Source organism: Oncorhynchus gorbuscha, unplaced genomic scaffold, assembly GCF_021184085.1.
Source record: "Oncorhynchus gorbuscha isolate QuinsamMale2020 ecotype Even-year unplaced genomic scaffold, OgorEven_v1.0 Un_scaffold_675, whole genome shotgun sequence".
Classification (NCBI taxonomy): Eukaryota; Metazoa; Chordata; class Actinopteri; order Salmoniformes; family Salmonidae; genus Oncorhynchus; species Oncorhynchus gorbuscha.
Genome location: NW_025745761.1, coordinates 353,657 through 365,977, shown reverse-complemented (window position 1 = coordinate 365,977; position 12,321 = coordinate 353,657). Strand labels below are relative to the sequence as shown.

The following is a 12,321-nucleotide window of genomic DNA, read 5'->3' as shown; positions in this document are numbered from 1 at the left end:
TGTGTGTGTGTGTGTGTGTGTGTGTGTGTGTGTGTGTGTGTGTGTGTGTGTACCTCACTCTTTGAGAAGGTGAGACAGGGGTAGATGTCCTCTCTGTAGACTCTCTCCAGGAAGGAGCTGTTCCTCTCCAGACTGGGCTCCTCCTTCCACAACTTAAACTCACTAAACAGGAGACTGTCCAGCTGAAGAGGAGGAGTAGGAAGAGGAGTAGGGGGTGGAAGAAGAGGAGTAGGGGGTGGAAGAAGAGGAGTAGGGGGTGGAAGAAGAGGAGTAAGGGGGTGGAGGAAGAGGAGTAGGGGGGTGGAGGAAGAGGAGTAGGGGGGTGGAGGAAGAGGAGTAGGAGCAGGAAGAGTAGGGGTGGAGGAAGGAGGAGGAGCAGGAGGAGGAGTAGGGGTGGAGGAAGAAGAGTAGGAGCAGGAAGAGTAGGGGTGGAGGAAGAAGAGTAGGAGCAGAAGGGGGAGTAGGGGTGGAGGAAGGAGGAGAGGCAGAAGGGGGAGTAGGGCGTGGAGGAAGAGGAGGAGCAGAAGGGGGAGTAGGGCGTGGAGGAAGAGGAGGAGCAGAAGGGGGAGTAGGGGTGGAGGAAGAGGAGTCGGAGCAGGGGGAGGAGTAGGGGGTGGAGGAAGGAGGTATAGGAGCAGAAAGAGTAGGGGTGGAGGAAGGAGGAGGAGGAGGAGTAGGGGGTGGAGGAAGAGGAGTGGGAGCAGGAAGAGTAGGGGTGGAGGAAGGAGGAGGAGGAGCAGGCAGAGTAGGGGTGGAGGAAGGAGGAGGAGGAGCAGGAAGAGTATGGGTGGAGGAAGGAGGAGGAGGAACAGGAAGAGTAGGGGTGGAGGAAGGAGGAGTAGGAGCAGGAAGAGTAGGGGTGGAGGAAGAGGAGGAGCAGAAGGGGAGTAGGGGGTGGAGGAAGAGGAGTAGGAGCAGGGGGAGGAGTAGGGGGTGGAGGAAGGAGGTATAGGAGCGGGAAGAGTAGGGGTGGAGGAAGGAGGAGTAGGGGGTGGAGGAAGAGGAGTGGGAGCAGGAAGAGTAGGGGTGGAGGAAGGAGGAGGAGGAGCAGGCAGAGTAGGGGTGGAGGAAGAGGAGGAGCAGAAGGGGGAGTAGGGGGTGGAGGAAGAGGAGTAGGAGCAGGGGGAGGAGTAGGGGGTGGAGGAAGGAGGCATAGGAGCAGGGAGAGTAGGGGTGGAGGAAGAGGAGTGGGAGCAGGAAGAGTAGGGGTGGAGGAAGGAGGAGGAGGAGCAGGCAGAGTAGGGGTGGAGGAAGGAGGAGGAGGAGCAGGAAGAGTAGGGTTGGAGGAAGGAGGAGGAGGAGCAGGAAGAGTAGGGGTGGAGGAAGGAGGAGGAGGAGCAGGAAGAGTAGGGGTGGAGGAAGGAGGAGGAGGAGCAGGAAGAGTAGGGGTGGAGGAAGGAGGAGTAGGAGCAGGAGGAGGAGTAGGGGGGTGGAGGAAGAGGAGTGGGAGCAGGAAGAGTAGGGGTGGAGGAAGAGGAGTGGGAGCAGGAAGAGTAGGGGTGGAGGAGGAGCAGGAAGAGGAGGAGTGGAGGAAGGAGGAGTCAGGGGTGGAGGAAGAGGAGGAGGAGCAGGAGCAGGAAGAGTAGGGGTGGAGGGAGAGGAGGAGGAGTGGAGGAAGGAGGAGTCAGGGGTGGAGGAAGGAGGAGGAGGAGCAGGCAGAGTAGGGGTGGAGGAAGGAGGAGGAGGAGCAGGAAGAGTAGGGTTGGAGGAAGGAGGAGGAGGAGCAGGAAGAGTAGGGGTGGAGGAAGGAGGAGGAGGAGCAGGAAGAGTAGGGGTGGAGGAAGGAGGAGTAGGAGCAGGAGGAGGAGTAGGGGGGTGGAGGAAGAGGAGTGGGAGCAGGAAGAGTAGGGGTGGAGGAGGAGCAGGAAGAGGAGGAGTGGAGGAAGGAGGAGTCAGGGGTGGAGGAAGAGGAGGAGGAGCAGGAGCAGGAAGAGTAGGGGTGGAGGGAGAGGAGGAGGAGTGGAGGAAGGAGGAGTCAGGGGTGGAGGAAGGAGGAGTCGGGGTGGAAGAAGAGGAGGAGGAGCAAAGTAGACACTTTAATATCACACACATACCTGGACAACATAACTTCCACACACCAACAGACCACACATCCAGATCCCCTCTTCAGCCTCCTCCAGGAAGATAGTTATGGACGATTCATTCTGCTGTATTACAGTGCTCACAGATCTCAGTTTCACTCCTATTCATACCTACTGATAGTCCAGCTTCATGAGGGTCACTGGAGGGAGGGAGTAGGAGGGATGGAGTAGGAGGGAGGGAGTAGGAGGGATGGAGTAGGAGGGATGGAGTAGGAGGGATGGAGTAGGAGGGATGGAGTAGGAGGGAGGGAGGGAGGGAGGGAGGGAGGGAGGGAGTAGGAGGGAGGGAGGGAGTAGGAGGGAGGGAGGGAGGGAGGGAGGGAGGGAGGGAGGGAGGGAGGGAGGGAGGGAGGGAGGGAGGGAGGGAGGGAGGGAGGGAGGGAGGGAGGGAGGGAGGGAGGGAGGGAGGGGGAGGGGGGAGGGGGGAGGGAGGGGGGAGTGAGGGAGGAGGAGAGAGTGAGGGAGGAGGAGAGAGTGAGGGAGGGAGTGAGGGAGAGAGGAGGAGGGAGTGAGGGAGTGAGTGAGTGAGTGAGGGAGGGAGGGAGGGAGGAGGAGGGAGTGAGGGAGTGAGGGAATAAGGGAGTGAGGGAGTAGGAGGGAGGGAGGGAGTAGGAGGGAGGGAGGAGGTAGGAGGGAGGGGGAGGGAGGGGGAGGGAGGGGGAGGGGGAGGGAGGGGGAGGGAGGGGGGGAGGGGGAGGGAGGAGGAGGGAGGGAGGGAGGGAGGAGGGAGGGGGAAGGGAGGGGGAGGAAGAGGAGGGAGGGAGGGGGGAGGAAGAGGAGGGAGGGAGGAGGAGGGGGGGGGGAGTAGGAGGAGGAGGGAGGGGTAGGAGGGAGGGAGGGGGTAGGAGGGAGGGAGGGAGGGAGGGAGGGAGGGAGGGAGGGAGGGAGGGAGGGAGGGAGGGAGGAGGGAGGGAGGGAGGGGGAGGGAGGGGGAGGGAGGGAGGGAGTAGGAGAACTGCATAAATGACTCACTGCTCAGGCAACATGAATCAATAAGGAGTTGATGATAAACCAGGTCTCAACAGAACCCACAGCACGTATAAAACATGAGCAGAGCAGAAGCCCTGGCTGACATGTGGAGAGCAGAGCAGAAGCCCTGGCTGACATGCGGAGAGGAGAACAGAGCAGAAGCCCTGGCTGACATGTGGAGAGCAGAGCAGAAGCCCTGGCTGACATGTGGAGAGCAGAGCAGAAGCCCTGGCTGACATGTGGAGAACAGAGCAGAAGCCCTGGCTGACATGTGCAGAGCAGAGCAGAAGCCCTGGCTGACATGTGGAGAGCAGAGCAGAAGCCCTGGCTGACATGTGGAAAGCAGAGCAGAAGCCCTGGCTGACATGTGGAGAGCAGAGCAGAAGCCCTGGCTGACATGTGGAGAACAGAGCAGAAGCCCTGGCTGACATGTGGAGAACAGAGCAGAAGCCCTGGCTGACATGTGGAGAGCAGAGCAGAAGCCCTGGCTGACATGTGGAGAGCAAAGCAGAAGCCCTGGCTGACATGTGGAGAGCAGAGCAGAAGCCCTGGCTGACATGTGGAGTGCAGAGCAGAAGCCCTGGCTGACATGTGGAGAGCAGAGCAGAAGCCCTGGCTGACATGTGGAGAGCAGAGCAGAAGCCCTGGCTGACATGCGGAGAGCAGAGCAGAAGCCCTGGCTGACATGCGGAGAGCAGAGCAGAAGCCCTGGCTGACATGTGGAGAGCAGAGCAGAAACCCTGGCTGACATGTGCAGAGCAGAGCAGAAGCCCTGGCTGACATGTGCAGAGCAGAAGCCCTGGCTGACATGTGCAGAGCAGAGCAGAAGCCCTGGCTGACATGTGGAGAGCAGAGCAGAAGCCCTGGCTGACATGTGGAAAGCAGAGCAGAAGCCCTGGCTGACATGTGGAGAACAGAGCAGAAGCCCTGGCTGACATGTGGAGAGCAGAGCAGAAGCCCTGGCTGACATGTGCAGAGCAGAAGCCCTGGCTGACATGTGCAGAGCAGAAGCCCTGGCTGACATGTGCAGAGCAGAGCAGAAGCCCTGGCTGACATGTGCAGAGCAGAGCAGAAGCCCTGGCTGACATGTGCAGAGCAGAGCAGAAGCCCTGGCTGACATGTGGAGAGCAGAGCAGAAGCCCTGGCTGACATGTGGAGAGCAGAGCAGAAGCCCTGGCTGACATGTGGAGAGCAGAGCAGAAGCCCTGGCTGACATGTGGAGAACAGAGCAGAAGCCCTGGCTGACATGTGGAGAGCAGAGCAGAAGCCCTGGCTGACATGTGGAGAGCAGAGCAGAAGCCCTGGCTGACATGTGGAGAACAGAGCAGAAGCCCTGGCTGACATGTGGAGAGCAGAGCAGAAGCCCTGGCTGACATGTGGAGAGCAGAGCAGAAGCCCTGGCTGACATGTGGAGAGCAGAGCAGAAGCCCTGGCTGACATGTGGAGAGCAGAGCAGAGCAGAAACCCTGGCTGACATGTGGAGAGCAGAGCAGAGCAGAAGCCCTGGCTGACATGTGGAGAGCAGAGCAGAAGCCCTGGCTGACATGTGCAGAGCAGAAGCCCTGGCTGACATGTGCAGAGCAGAGCAGAAGCCCTGGCAGACATGTGGAGAACAGAGCAGAAGCCCTGGCTGACATGTGGAGAGCAGAAGCCCTGGCTGACATGTGGAGAGCAGAAGCCCTGGCTGACATGTGGAGAGCAGAAGCCCTGGCTGACATGTGGAGAGCAGAAGCCCTGGCTGACATGTGGAGAGCAGAGCAGAAGCCCTGGCTGACATGTGGAGAGCAGAGCAGAAGCCCTGGCTGACATGTGGAGAACAGAGCAGAAGCCCTGGCTGACATGTGGAGAACAGAGCAGAAGCCCTGGCTGACATGTGGAGAGCAGAGCAGAAGCCCTGGCTGACATGTGGAGAGCAGAGCAGAAGCCCTGGCTGACATGTGGAGAGCAGAGCAGAGCAGAAGCCCTGGCTGACATGTGCAGAGCAGAGCAGAAGCCCTGGCTGACATGTGCAGAGCAGAGCAGAAGCCCTGGCAGACATGTGGAGAACAGAGCAGAAGCCCTGGCTGACATGTGGAGAGCAGAAGCCCTGGCTGACATGTGGAGAGCAGAAGCCCTGGCTGACATGTGCAGAGGAGAGCAGAGCAGAAGCCCTGGCTGACATGTGGAGAGCAGAGCAGAAGCCCTGGCTGACATGTGGAGAGCAGAGCAGAAGCCCTGGCTGACATGTGGAGAGCAGAGCAGAAGCCCTGGCTGACATGTGGAGAGCAGAGCAGAAGCCCTGGCTGACATGTGGAGAGCAGAGCAGAAGCCCTGGCTGACATGTGGAGAGCAGAGCAGAAGCCCTGGCTGACATGTGGAGAGCAGAGCAGAAGCCCTGGCTGACATGTGGAGAGCAGAGCAGAAGCCCTGGCTGACATGTGGAGCCATCTGCCATTTAAATGAAGCAGGGAAACTGAAACAGCCAGCAGTGAAATAGTTCAGGAAGACAAGAGCAGGAGGGTGATTACATCTGACTGCATGTCTGTGTGTGTTACGTCCATGTGTGTGTGTGTGTGTGTGTGTGTGTGTGTGTGTGTGTGTGTGTGTGTGTGTGTGTGTGTGTGTGTGTGTGTGTGTGTGTGTGTGTGTGTGTGTGTGTGTGTGTGTGTGTGTGTGTGTGTGTGTGTGTGTGTGTGTGTGTTACCTCTCTACAGTCTCGTATGATGGGCTGTGTGCCGCTCACTTCCTGCCCGCTGCCCAGCATGGCGCTGCTCGTACTCTTGTTGCGGCCGTGACCCTTCTTGAAGGGAGCCTTGGAGCCCCCAGGAAGGTCGTGACAGGGGAGGTGGGGACGTGGACAGGACCAAGGTCTTCAGGGCCGACACCTCCGCCTGGAGCACATCAATCTGGGGGAGGAACATCACACATATAGAACTATATAGATACAGGTCTATCTGTCTCGTCTCACACCGTTCTGACAGGGAGAGGTGAGGAACAGGTCTAACTTCTATTACTGTCAGACTGATATATGATCTACAGGACTGTTACTGTCAGACTGATGTATGATCTACAGGACTGTTACTGTCAGACTGATATATGATCTACAGGACTGTTACTGTCAGACTGATATATGATCTACTGGACTGTTACCGTCAGACTGATATATGATCTACAGGACTGTTACTGTCAGACTGATATATGATCTACTGGACTGTTACCGTCAGACTGATAGGATATATCATCTACAGGACTGTTACTGTCAGACTGATAGGATATATGATCTACAGGACTGTTACTGTCAGACTGATATATGATCTACAGGACTGTTACTGTCAGACTGATAGGATATATCATCTACAGGACTGTTACTGTCAGACTGATAGGATATATGATCTACAGGACTGTTACTGTCAGACTGATATATGATCTACAGGACTGTTACCGTCAGACTGATATATGATCTACAGGACTGTTACTGTCAGACTGATATATGATCTACAGGACTGTTACTGTCAGACTGATATATGATCTACAGGACTGTTACTGTCAGACTGATATATGATCTACAGGACTGTTACTGTCAGACTGATATATGATCTACAGGACTGTTATTAAAGCAGCCAGACATGGAGCACTACAGTCAGTCAAGTCCCTGTGGTTCCCATTACCAGCCAGTCGGGAGGCTGTAGTGGTGTGACTGATACAACCTGCTATTAAAGCAGCCAGACATGGTGCACTACAGTCAGTCAGCCCCTGTGGCTCCCATTACCAGCCAACCGGGAGGCTGTAGTGGTGTGACTGACACCTTTAGTGAAGAGGCAGCACATAAATCAGCCAGCACTCCATCCCAGACACACACACCTGCAGAATTGTCATTAGAAGACTATCAGACTGGGTCAGCCACTCCATTTCCATGAGGGTAACAGTCATGTAGACACAGTAGTATTGAAAATGGTTGTGAATGGGTCAGTCCTCACCTTGTTCAGAGCTTCCTTCAGCTGCTTCTCAGCAGTCGACTGTTTGATGTTGGCCTCACGCACCATCTTGTGAGCTTCCTGTAAGAAGGCACGAGACGTTAGACCCACAATGCATCACTCATCGCCCTGACCTCTAACCCCTACCGACTCCTGACACAAAACAGAGAACCCAGCAACCAAACACAAGTCAAGACAACCCGAGTCAGAGTCACAGCTGGAACCAAACACCCAGAGAAAAGCAGGTTAGTGTCTTTACAAACTAACAAGAGCTTTGAAAACAGGAGAGGAGAGACAAAGGAGACCGAGAGAGAGGATGGAAACTGTTAATCTAGCTACGTAAGAGAAGGGAGGAGAGACAAAGGAGACCGAGAGAGAGAGAGAGGATGGAAACTGTTCATCTAGCTCCGTAAGAGAAGGGAGGAGAGACAAAGGAGACCGAGAGAGAGAGAGGATGGAAACTGTTAATCTAGCTACGTAAGAGAAGGGAGGAGAGACAAAGGAGACCGAGAGAGAGAGGATGGAAATTGTTAATCTAGCTACGTAAGAGAAGGGAGGAGAGACAAAGGAGACCGAGAGAGAGAGAGAGGATGGAAACTGTTAATCTAGCTACGTAAGAGAAGGGAGGAGAGACAAAGGAGACCGAGAGAGAGGATGGAAACTGTTAATCTAGCTACGTAAGAGAAGGGAGGAGAGACAAAGGAGACCGAGAGAGAGGATGGAAACTGTTAATCTAGCTACGTAAGAGAAGGGAGGAGAGGATGGAAACTGTTAATCTAGCTACGTAAGAGAAGGGAGGAGAGACAAAGGAGACCGAGAGAGAGGATGGAAACTGTTCATCTAGCTCCGTAAGAAAAGGGAGGAGAGACAAAGGAGACCGATAGAGAGGATGGAAACTGTTAATCTAGCTCCGTAAGAAAAGGGAGGAGAGACAAAGGAGACCGAGAGAGAGGATGGAAACTGTTCATCTAGCTCCGTAAGAGAAGGGAGGAGAGAAAGGAGACAGAGAGAGAGGATGGAAACTGTTCATCTAGCTCCGTAAGAGAAGGGAGGAGAGAAAGGAGACAGAGAGAGAGGATGGAAACTGTTCATCTAGCTCCGTAAGAGAAGGGAGGAGAGAAAGGAGACAGAGAGAGAGGATGGAAACTGTTAATCTAGCTCCGTAAGAAAAAGGGAGGAGCGAAACCAAAACACTGATCACAAGGAGGGCCGTCTCAGTGTTTCTGGGGGGGATGAATTAGCCGGTCGGACCAACCTCAAACAGGCTAGCAGTGAGCTCCTCCAGTTCCTGGCCCAGTTGGTCCCTGACTTTAGAAAGCCTTTCACACTCCTCGTCTTTCAACTTAACATCCTTAAGAAATTAAGAAAAAAAAAACACAAAAAAACGGACAAACACAAACGTGATGAACGTAAATATAAATGACCAGGTAATAATAATGACAAAGGAAAATCAAATGTGGTTTATTTTAGCAGCCGAAATAAGATGAAACAAATCAAAAATGTGAAATGGAACCGTGACTTGGTGTGTGTGAATGTTGTGTGTGTACACTTCTTAAGACAGGCATGTAATGGAAATGGAACCGTGACTTGGTGTGTGTGAATGTGTGTGTGTACACTTCTTAAGACAGGCATGTACTGGAAATGGAACCGTGACTTGGTGTGTGTGAATGTTGTGTGTGTACACGTCTTAAGACAGGCATGTACTGGAAATGGAACCGTGACTTGGTGTGTGTGTACACGTCTTAACACAGGCATGTACTGGAAATGGAACCGTGACTTGGTGTGTGTACACTTCTTAAGACAGGCATGTACTGGAAATGGAACCGTGACTTGGTGTGTGTGAATGTTGTGTGTGTACACGTCTTAAGACAGGCATGTACTGGAAAACACACAGTTCAGTTGACAGCAGGCCAAGTTTCGATAGCTGAAATCAAAACGTTTATATTACCCTAATAATATATTACCCTGTACAGTAAATGTATTTCAGAGCACTAAAATACTTAGTTCCTGGAAGAGATATTTAACAGTGTGTGGCCCTTATTGTTCTATACTGGTTCCTGGAAGAGATATCTAACAGTGTGTGGCCCTTATAGTCCTATACTAGTTCCTGGAAGAGATCTTTAACAGTGTGTGGCCCTTATTGTCCTATACTAGTTCCTGGAAGGGATCTTTAACAGTGTGTGACCCTTATTGTCCTATACTAGTTCCTGGAAGGGATCTTTAACAGTGTGTGGCCCTTATTGTCCTATACTAGTTCCTGGAAGAGATCTTTAACAGTGTGTGGCCCTTATTGTCCTATACTGGTTCCTGGAAGGGATCTTTAACCTCTCTAGGGTACGCGGGACGGTAGCGTCCCACCTCGTCAACAGACAGTGAAACTGCAGGGCGCCAAATTCAAAACAACAGAAATCTCATAATTAAAATTCCTCAAACATACTTGTATTTCACACCATTTTAAAGATACACTTGTTGTAAATCCAGCCACAGTGTCCGATTTCAAAACGGCTATACGGCGAAAACACACCAAACGATTATGTTAGGTCAGAGCCAAGTCACAGAAAAACACAGCCATTTTTCCAGCCAAAGAGAGGAATCACAAAAAGCAGAAACATATTAAATTGATCACTAACCTTTGATGATCTTCATCAGATGACACTCATAGGACTTCATGTTACACAATACATTAATGTTTTGTTCGGTCAGTAAAGTTCATATTTATATCCAAAAATCGGAGTTTACATTGGCGCGTTATGTTCAGTAGTTCCAAAACATCCGGTGATTTTGCAGAGAGCCACATCAATTTACAGAAATACTCATAATAAACATTGCTAAAAGATACAACTGTTATGCATGGAATTATAGATCCACTTCTCCTTAATGCAACCGCTGTCAGATTTCAAAGAAACTTTACGGAAAAAGCACACCATGCAATAATCTGAGTACAGCGCTCAGAGACCAAAACAACCCAAACAGATATCCGCCATGTTGTGTCATCAACAGAAGTCAGAAATAGTATTATAAATATTCATTAACCTTTGATGATCTTCATCAGAATGCACTCCCAGGAATCGCAGTTCCACAAGAAATATGTTTGTTTTGTTCGATAATGTCCATCATTTATGTCCAAATACCTCCTTTTTGTTAGCGCGTTCAGTACACAATCCAAACTCACGACGCGCGATCACTAGGAGCAGACGAAAAGTCAAAGTCAAAGTTCCGTTACAGTCCATAGAAACATGTCAAACGATGTATAGAATCAATCTTTAGGATGTTTTTAACAAAAATCTTCAATAATGTTCCAACCAGAGAATTCCTTTGTCTGTGGAAATGGAATGGAACTGAGCTAACTATCACGTGAACGTGTGAGACTGAGATTGTGGCTCTCTGGCAGACCTGACTCAATTCCCTCTCATTCTCCCCCACTTCACAGTAGAAGCATCAAACAAGGTTCTAAAGACTGTTGACATCTAGTGGAAGCCTTGGGAAGTGTAATATGACCCCATAGACACTGTGTATTCGATAGGCCAAGAGTTGAAAAACTACAAACCTCAGATGTCCCACTTCCTGGTTGGATTTTTTCTCAGGTTTTTGCCTGACATGTGAGTTCTGTTACACTCACAGACATCATTCAAACCGTTTGAGAAACTTCAGAGTGTTTTCTATCCAAATATACTATTATATGCATATTCTAGCTTTTATGGCTGAGAAGCAGGCAGTTTAATTTGGGCACGCTTTTCATCCAAAATCCCCAATGCTGCCCCCTACCCTAGAGAAGTTAACAGTGTGTGGCCCTTATTGTTCTATACTACTTCCTGGAAGGAACATGGACATCCACTGTAGGCTGTATAAACTGGGTGTTGTCCATGTCATATAATACAACAGAAACATTCCTGTATCCATTTGACCTGCTGCTTCTTAGTAAATATAACTTTATAGTGAGGCTACACCCACTAACCCCCACCAACACCACCCACATGCTGATGCAGTAACTGTTGTTCACGCAGAAATGATATGTGAGGAGCTACAACCACACACACACACACACACACACACACACACACACACACACACACACACACACACACACACACACACACGGTTTACTAGTCCTCTCCTATGGCAAGGTGACACCTCTTCACACAGGGTTTACTAGTCCTCTACTCTGGCAAGGTGACACCTCTTCACACAGGGTTTACTAGTCCTCTCCTCTGGCAAGGTGACACCTCTTCACACAGGGTTTACTAGTCCTCTCCTCTGGCAAGGTGACACCTTTTCACACAGGGTTTACTAGTCCTCTCCTCTGGCAAGGTGACACCTCTTCACACAGGGTTTACTAGTCCTCTCCTCTGGCAAGGTGACACCTCTTCACACAGGGTTTACTAGTCCTCTCCTCTGGCAAGGTGACACCTCTTCACACAGGGTTTACTAGTCCTCTCCTCTGGCAAGGTGACACCTCTTCACACAGGGTTTACTAGTCCTCTCCTCTGGCAAGGTGAAGTAGTTAAATAACTTTCCAGGGCCTGACCAAAAACAACAGGACAGACACTAGTGGTAAACAACAGGACAGACACTAGTGGTAAACAACAGGACAGACACTAGTGGTATTCTAGACCGTGGTAAACAACAGGACAGACACTAGTGGTAAACAACAGGACAGACACTAGTGGTATTCTAGACCGTGGTAAACAACAGGACAGACACTAGTGGTATTCTACACCGTGGTAAACAACAGGACAGACACTAGTGGTATTCTAGACCGTGGTAAACAACAGGACAGACACTAGTGGTATTCTAGACCGTGGTAAACAACAGGACAGACACTAGTGGTAAACAACAGGACAGACACTAGTGGTAAACAACAGGACAGACACTAGTGGTAAACAACAGGACAGACACTAGTGGTAAACAACAGGACAGACACTAGTGGTAAACAACAGGACAGACACTAGTGGTAAACAACAGGACAGACACTAGTGGTATTCTACACCGTGGTAAACAACAGGACAGACACTAGTGGTATTCTAGACCGTGGTAAACAACAGGACAGACACTAGTGGTATTCTAGACCGTGGTAAACAACAGGACAGACACTAGTGGTAAACAACAGGACAGACACTAGTGGTAAACAACAGGACAGACACTAGTGGTAAACAACAGGACAGACACTAGTGGTAAACAACAGGACAGACACTAGTGGTAAACAACAGGACAGACACTAGTGGTAAACAACAGGACAGACACTAGTGGTAAACAACAGGACAGACACTAGTGGTAAACAACAGGACAGACACTAGTGGTAAACAACAGGACAGACACTA

The 12,321-nt window shown here is 51.3% G+C and overlaps 1 pseudogene; it reads right to left on the bottom strand.

Annotated features, from left to right (window-relative positions):
• The window catches only part of LOC124019769, a 110,054-nt pseudogene that overhangs the window by 34,611 nt on the left and 63,122 nt on the right, over positions 1–12,321 (bottom strand).